Consider the following 8,571-nt stretch of genomic DNA (forward strand, 5'->3'; position numbering starts at 1 on the left):
ATTGATACAGCCACTATGGAGAACAGTATGGGGGTTCCTTAAAAAAACTAAAAATAGAATTACCTTATGACCCAGCAATCCCACTACTGGGCATACACCCAGAGAAAACCATAATTCAAAAAGACACATGCACACCAATGTTCATTGCAGCACTATTTACAATAGCCAGGTAATGGAAGCAACCTAAGTGTCCATCGACAGATGAATGGATAAAGAAGATGTGGCACATACATACAATGGAATATTACTCAGCCATAAAAGGGAGTGAAATTGGGTCATTTGTAGAGATGTGGATGGACTCAGAGATTGTCCTACAGAGTGAAGTTCAGAAAGAGAAAAACAAATATCATATATTAACGCATATATGTGGAATTTAGAAAAATGGTACAGATAAACCGGTTTGCAAGGCAGAAATAAAGACACAGATGTAGAGAAGAAACATATGGACACCAAGGGGGGAAAGGGGGGGTGGTGGAGGTGGGATGAATTGGGAGATTGGGAGTGACATGTATACACCAATATGTATAAAATAGATAATGAATAAGAACCTGCTGTATAAAAAATAAATAAAATAAATTTTTTTTTTAAATTAAAACAAACAAACAAACAGAGGGGCCTGAAGTGGGAGACAAACGGCTCACTTTTGCGTCTTCATTATTTCTCTTGGGATTGACCTTTTTGATCTGCTCCTCTCTTCAATTTCCTCCTCATTTCCTTCCAGACGCTACAAACTGCTGTGCTAGGCCCTTTATAAAATTTCAGTTTAGGATTCCAGATAATCTTTATTAAAAGAAAAAAGGCAGGTAAAAATTCTGATTACTTAAGAGAAATAACGGTCTCAGACAGAGTCATGCTGGTAGGAATGAGCCTGCCTGCCTGTGCTCTAGTTTCAAAATGATGATTTATTTACATAAAAATTCAGCTTCGTACAACACATAAGTGATGAATGAATTTCTGACTTTTGTCAGTGGAAGTCAATATCTTTGACTTAAAGAATAATTCTTTAATTACTAAAGCCAAGTTTAAGTCAAGAAAGGTGTCTGAAGTCACTTTGTCTTTTAAAAATATGGGCATATGGTATCTGAAAACATCAGTCTGTTGGATATTTATGTACAAGGCAAGCTGTTGGCTGAGATTTTTACATTCAGTTGTCTTTTAAACAAACATATACCCTAGCTAAACACATGGTTTTCTCACAAGAAGTCTTACTATTCAAAATTACTGTGTGTGATTATCTCTAAAAAAACGATAAAGCCTTGATTTTTATGGTTGATTAACTAGGTTATTGCAAATCACGTCAGCTTGGAGTCTGGCATGCCTCCCAGAAAGCAAACTTCCCAGGCTACACTCAAAGTTCCTTTTTCCATAACAAAGATCTGACTCCATAAAATCCCTTGAGATTTCTTGCATCCAAAACAGACATTTCCCAGGGTTTCATCTGGTTTTCTGGAAAGCTCTTGACCCAACAAGTAGTTCCATATGGAGGCATCTGAGTTAATGAAGGTTCATTTCCTGTGAATTCATCGTACTTTAGGTGTTCTATTCAAGTCATTCCTTCAGCCGTCATTGGTCTTTCTGCTTCGGTCCCAGTCTGTGTTTTGCTGAGGGAAGCCACAGTCGCATTAGTGACCTGACAAATATGTTCCTTATTTTTTTTTTAGCAGTCAAGTCAGCAGGGCTTGTTATTTTATCTTTTGGGATTTATTAGGTGTCTTTGGTAGCTTTGTAACAGAGCCTGCACAGAATGAGTGGCAGTTAGGTCTTCGGTATATGCCATGATAGGAATATCAGGAATGTTCTGAAAAAGTGTGATTTTTAGACAATGGAAGACTCAATGCAGTAGTGATATTTTAAATTTCAAGATCTATATTTAATTTCAAATTTGCCTGGGAAAATCACTTAGTCATTTTGTAGCCGATTCTGTCAATGTTATACCCAAATCCTTTGGAATCCTTTTGACCATATCTTGCACTCAACCCCTAGCATCTGTGAGCTTTTGCTTCCAATAGTTGGCAACTGTGGCTGTCTTTGCATAACTGTAATCGGGCTCCTGGACACGATTTGCCCAAAGTGCCTCGGAGCCTGTATTCCTAACCCTCACCACCCATTGCCCAGGGGCAGCTCACTGCCAGGGACAAATCATGGAGACAAAGGGTGTGACGTGTGGATGTGCGAGGGGTATAAAAGCCTGCTCCCTTGCAGCGTTCTGCTGAATCAGGTTAAGGCTGGGACTTTGCCTGAAGTCACATCATTGCTCGATTCTACCCCTTCTAAACTGGGGTACTAATTCTTACCTAACAGTCCTACTGTAAAAATAAGATGAAGTAGCATCTGTAGAAGGATTGATAAATAGTAAAAGAGCTTGTCCTGAGCCCAAGGCAGGGATGATACACAAGTAGGGTGACCTGAAGCACTGAGTTGCGAATTTAAACCCTAGCCTGGGCCTCGGGGGTTTAAAGGAAAGGCATGGTCATTTTGGGGACAGATCATCAGTGACTCTTGCACTAAACCTAGAAGAAACGAAAAGCAATAGTGCTTGGTTTTAGAAACTGCTTGTCAATCCAGAGAGAAGGGGATCTTTTTTGGATTCTCACTGTGAGAGCCTGGTGGGGTTTCTGAAAAGGAAAAACCCATGAGAGTGAGGGAGTCTCCCTAACACTATGGCCTCGAAGAGTTTCTCACTCTCATGATAGCCATGTTCAGGCGCCAGCAATTTGTCAACATTACCTAACTGTTCCTACTTGTTGATGGCTCTAGTAGCTTCTGCTCTGGGTCAGCAGACTTTTGTTTCTGTATCTGTCTAGACGCACCTGACTCAGGATTCCTGGGTAACGGTTTGTACCGTGACTTCAGTTCTCTGACAGGTCCAAGGAAATTGATCGATTTTCAGTTTGTCCAGCTTTTTCTTGTTGTAAGGACAGTTGTTGTTGACGATTTCCAGGTTCTTTATATTTTGAAGTTGATTAATTATTTACAGAAATGGGGTCAGGTCGTCTCGTCCTGTGCCATTATTCTTGGTCACTCCCACCAATGTCAATACTGGGTGGCTCCTGTAGGATCTCCCATCCTCTTAATTTCCATATGCTCTAGGCTCTTGCTCTAAGGCTCAAACTCCTATTTCTCCTCTTCCTCCCTCCCCTTCCTTCCAAATGTTTTCAGTGTGCCCTTTCAAACTTCTGCTCCCAGCTAGAGAGACTCCATTGCATCCTATCCACTGATGCAGCTTTCCAGGAACTCTCCTAAAAGATTGTTGCCTTTTTCCTTGAGATGCAGCGAAGACATAGTGCTTGTGGATTCTGAGTGCTGCTTGCAGCCTGACATGCAAAGCCTTCCATCCTGTCCAAGGCTTAACCCTCCTCTCGGGCTCAGAATGCATCCTCTCCCCCTCCCTGGGAGTATCACTCATCTTCTCACTTTCCTGCATCCTCAACTTCTCCCTCTCCGTTGGATCCTCCATTAGCATTTTAATGTACTAAGTCTCTTCTACCTTAAAAAAGTCGTCTTTAGACTCTGCTTCCTTCCCCCAGCTACTGCCCTGCATCTCTCCTGGGCACAGCTAACCTTTTTGAAAGAATTGAAATGTTCTTTTTCCCTGGATGCTGTGAACTCTTGTTTCTCCTTCTTAGTTTCCTTCAAAGCTCTTCCTCCTCCGCCCATCCTTACATTTGGCGTTGCTTTTGTTTCCCTCTTTCATCTGTCTCTTCCCTCCTCACTCTACATATCTTGCAACAGTTTTATCTTTTCTCAAAGCTGAAGTTAAAGCCATACACTGATGTCGACACTGTCTGTATCTCCTGGACAGATCTCACTTTTGAGATACAGACTGATGTAAGTCCGACTGATTAATGACCATCTACATTTGGATGCCCGTGCTTTTATTTTCAGTGTGGAAGCTGCCAGTGCATACCTGTCGATGCGGAGCTTGCTAACTCCACTTTACTCTAAGGTAGGAGTATTATGCCAGAGAAGGAAGCAAGCTGATGCAAAAGTACCTTTGGGAAGCTGGCTTATTCAGGGCCACTTATAGCACACTGTCTTGCCCCTGACAACCACCTACAGAGTCTGCCTCATTAACAACAGATCTCAACCTGTTGTATGATCACATGACCCACAAGGTACAATCACATGACCCACAAAGAATCCCCAATACACGTCTGGCAGGTGAGTCCCAGCATTGATCTGTCTACCCATCAGGAAGAACCGCTATTGGTTTCTCAATTAAACCTTTTGGACTTGGACTCTGCTTAACTTCGCTGCCTCTCTTTATGAAGTGGTAAAGAGATTTGTAAGTTCCTTTTGCCTGAAATATCCATCCTGCACCCCATGCAGAGCTCCTGGCCCCCAGTGCCCCCTCCTCAGAAAACACATATTCCTGAGGGTACCATTTGGGTTTCAGGGTGCATTTTTCTATAGATGCAAAGTTGAGAGTGGGCTTCAGCATGATGGAAATGGTGCGTTAGTGTGTTAATTTGGGTCCATTATGAATTAGACAGTCTTTGTGGTCTTGCCTGAAAGCCTAAATACCATTTGTGACACAATTTCCGTGGGGAAATATATTCCAGACCCAAATTACTGCCTTAACCCATTAGCTTGTTAACTATATAACTGTTCCCAAATTGGACACTGCCCACACGGGAAGAGAGTACTAATGCGTCTGTAGGACAGACCAGCTCGACTGCAGCTCCTTTCCACTCCTGCACAGGCTCAGGAAATCTTGAGTGAAAGCTCCAGATACGGCCAAGGAGTATAGTAAAGACGACAGAATCTGATACTCTGGCCTAGAGTCGATTTTGAATAGCTCCCTTATTATTCGGTGATGGTCCATGTGGGAGATTTTAAAGCTGTTTCCCGGATTAGTAAAGGCCAGAGTGTAAACAATATGACTGCAAGATCTGCCCATTTCCACGTCACAAGTGGGTGATGAGAACTGATAAAATATGGAAGGTGGAGAACCTTGGACCAAGCACTGAACTTCTCTCCCCTCATTATTTCCATCTGAAAATTGGAGATTAAAATGAAGTGTTACTTTAAAATGAGCTGGAAGGCCTGGATGATTGGCATATGAAGTTATATCAGTTAGAAAATTTTAAGGTAGGGAAAAATGCTACTTCCCTCTTGTGGCTACTCACATTCCCTCGATCCCACACACTTGACTATTAAAATCTTATTTACACTGGTTGCAATGTCTGAAATCACCATGATTTTAGTCCAGTTCCATCTGTACATTTTCTACTGCTGGATATCTATTGTCACAGTGGCTTTCTTGAGCTCTCATTTAAACACACATTCTGACTTTGCAGACTCCCTGTTTTCCGTCCTCTCAGAAGATGGAAATGGATTATTCACGGTTTATCTTCAGCTGAAAAAGTAGCAAACTGTAGGATAATATTTTCATGAATATTTAAAAATCGTTGCTATAAGGGCTCTGTATCAATTGCATCCTAAGACCTTATTAAATATAAAGAATTCCCATCTCAAGTACAAATACATTTAGAAATATATAATTCTTAGTGAAAATACTTACCTTCTCATTAAAGGCACACGTGCTCTAGTTAGTGTACCAGCTGGAGAAAAGGGCAATATTCCACATTCTGCCCCTGAGAAACTTGAGGCAGTAAAGTGTGGTCTGCAGTTTCCCTGTGAAATCTAACGATATGCTTCAGGTCAGCTGCTCTGTGATTCAAGGCTCAAGAATACGAGAGTGTAAACCACCCGAGTTGCTGCCGTGAACAGCAGGTTGTGTCCAGAACATGATGTACAGATGCCCAGACTCAGCGGGCGGCAGCTGGGAGAGGTCCGTGGAGATCTGAGAGCTGGAAGGTCTTGGAGAGATGCCTTTGTGGCCCCTTTGGGGAAGAAAATGACTGTTCTGGGCTGCTCCACCTTTGACGGGGCCGGCGTGACTTTTTTTTTTTAACCTGTTTTATATATTTAGGATTCTATATCTTGTGTCTATGTGTGAAAGGAGGGTTTTGCTGCAGAAAAAGTTGCAGTGGAAACCACTCAACCCAGGTCTTGACTGGTGGGGGTTTAGCTCTTTCCCTCACTGCTAAAGCATCTGGGGTCTAGGCAGAGCTTGTGACATGGGGTTGACCTCTAGGAGAAGCTCTTTCTAACAGTTTTTATTCATCAATTAATGCATTTATTGAGCATCTACCATGTGTCACCTAGTGTTCTAGGTGCTGGGACTCCGGCAGCGAACAAAAATGATACATTGCTTGCCCTGTAGAGTCTACCTTCCAGTGGTAGAAAGATACAATGTTCCTAAGTATGTAATATAATAATGAGATGGTGATAAGTACTGGAGAAAAACAAAAGGGGTGGAGGGGGACGGGTCAGAGTTCGAGGCTATTTCTCCCAGAGGAGGTGACATCAGAGCAGACCTAAATGTAGCGAAGGAGTAGGTGGGCCATGCCAGGGCCTAGGGGCAGTGTGGCAGTCACAGGAATTAGTACAAAGACTCCTGCGTGGAATTGGGTTTAAGCCCTAAGAAGCCCTGCGCTGCGGTCGGAAAGGCTGCATTGATGTGAGGGGAAGGGGGTGGGAGAAGGTCAGAGAAGGGGTCAGAAGGCGGATCACGTAGGGGCGGGAGGTCACGGTGAGGACTTTGGACTTCCTTCTTAGTGGAGTGGGAAGCAGGGATCATGCGAGAGTCATCACTGTAAATTCTGAGTTATGGCATTGCGGGAAGTTAAGAGATGAATAGGGCTTTATTTCTGCCCTCGTGGAGTGTATAATCCATAATGTGGATTTTAGGAAGAATCACTTAGAAAAATTATACTTTGTGTGGCTTAATGTAATATATTTTATAGTCTTTGGTTCTCAGGAGTGGGACAAATTTCTATGGACAGAGCACAGAAATGGAATCAGTTTTGTGAAAACTGGAAAAGTCATAAATGCTTACCAGATAAAAGTATGAATTTGATTTTAAAACATGAGTCAATTCCATCACCAACAGTCAGTTTTATAGACTAGAAAAGGTAAATACAGAGAATTTTTGCCACTCATTTCCTCGCTGGTCCCTGGCATTGTTGGTCACTCACAGCAGGCTTCTCTGATCATGCTTGTGTTTTTAGAATCCTTTTCAACCCAGAAATCTAAGTAGCAACTAACCATCAGCTGGAGTTCAGCACAGGAGACATATATGCAGACTGACTGTCTGACAAAGTAAGGGGAGACAAGAACGAGACTGATCACGTCTCAAGCAGTGGTCATGCCTCTGTGTAATAAAGATAGCCTTTGGTATGTCAACAAATCAATCAGTGAAAAAGTTCCGCCGATTGTTTGGTGTTCAATGTAGAAAAGTGGTTACTTTTCTTTTGTGCCTTCTGTACATAAAAAGAAAAGTTGATAAAATTTGAAGACGAGAGAAAGAGAGAAGATTCTTTTTCAGAGTCAATGCTAGCAGCCCCAAACTTAATTCCAAATAAAGAAACTACCTTTAAATTCTTACTACGATTCCAAATGCAATATTCCAAGAAGGCTACAAAATTTTGTCTAGATCACATGAACTTCAGCGAGGAAAGCATTGTCTCTTTTAGAAATTAGACTTTTTTGTTGTTATTGGTTAGTATTCTACCTTGAGCTAGGACAATATATACGTTATTAATATATTTAATGTACCACTTTCATAATCATGATAAATACACTCAGCTACATAATTGACTAATTTATTCATCTTTGTTCAAAAATAGGCTCTCAGGTCATTAGACATCATACAACTAAGAAGAAAGGAAAATTAATTTGGAGAAACACTATTTAAAGTAGGTGCTACAGAGCCTGAGGTAGGTGCCCAGTAATTAAAGAGATGTTAAGTCCACGGTTATCTGTCTTTACGTTTTGGTAATAAGAACCTTCATTTCCAATTAATACTGTGCTCAAATATTTGGGTTAGTTTGAGTGTTGAACCTACAAAGAAAATATTTCCTTAAAGATTGGCAGCTTAAAGAGGTTTTAAGCTATTGTTCCACAATCCTACTACTAACAACAAAGAGCATGTTAAAAGAATATATTTATATATGCAACTATGTTGAATTTAAAAGATAAATTGCACAGCTGTGCTTTCTATCCTGGGGATCCTGAAGGAGCCTTGCAAAATTCTTCCATCATAAAGATCCTTTCTTATCTCCTTTCCTATGCTATGTTTTGTTTTTTTTTTTTATGTAGTTGGCCTGTTGACACAAAGTGACAGCTGGGTAGTTAAGCTTAAATAAAATCAATATCCTGAACTGCTGTGTTCTATATTTCTCTTTGGAAAAAGAATGCTTTCTTTCAGAGCCTAAATAATTCTTGTTCTAAAGGCTTTTTCTTTTCACATAAAATGTTAGAACTGTGATCTGCATGGCGAGTTATTCATTCCTGCTTCAATTTTCTAATTTGTAAGTGGAAACACCAAAGTGTCAAAGTTTACCAGTTGATTATTTCCTGCTTCCTTTCTCTTTCAAAAATAAAGCCGGGGCTTCCCTGGTGGCGCAGTGGTTGAGAGTCCGCCTGCCGATGCAGGGGACGCGGGTTCGCGCCCCGGTCCGGGAGGATCCCACGTGCCGCGGAGCGGCTGGGCCCGCGAGCCAC

At 41.6% G+C, this 8,571-nt stretch overlaps 1 long non-coding RNA gene across 1 annotated transcript in view; it reads right to left on the reverse strand.

The window, feature by feature from the left end:
• The window catches only part of LOC129392841 (uncharacterized), a 7,971-nt gene extending 2,340 nt beyond the window's left edge, over positions 1–5,631 (reverse strand). Inside the window, exons 1-2 of the long non-coding RNA XR_008619490.1 lie at positions 5,525–5,631; positions 642–780 (exon numbers count right to left, since the gene is read on the reverse strand). This is a non-coding gene — a long non-coding RNA (uncharacterized lncRNA). The remainder of the gene's footprint in view (positions 1–641; positions 781–5,524) is intronic.
• Positions 5,632–8,571: the final 2,940 nt, after the last annotated feature.

Source organism: Physeter macrocephalus, chromosome 15 (assembly GCF_002837175.3).
Source record: "Physeter macrocephalus isolate SW-GA chromosome 15, ASM283717v5, whole genome shotgun sequence".
Taxonomy (NCBI): Eukaryota; Metazoa; Chordata; class Mammalia; order Artiodactyla; family Physeteridae; genus Physeter; species Physeter macrocephalus.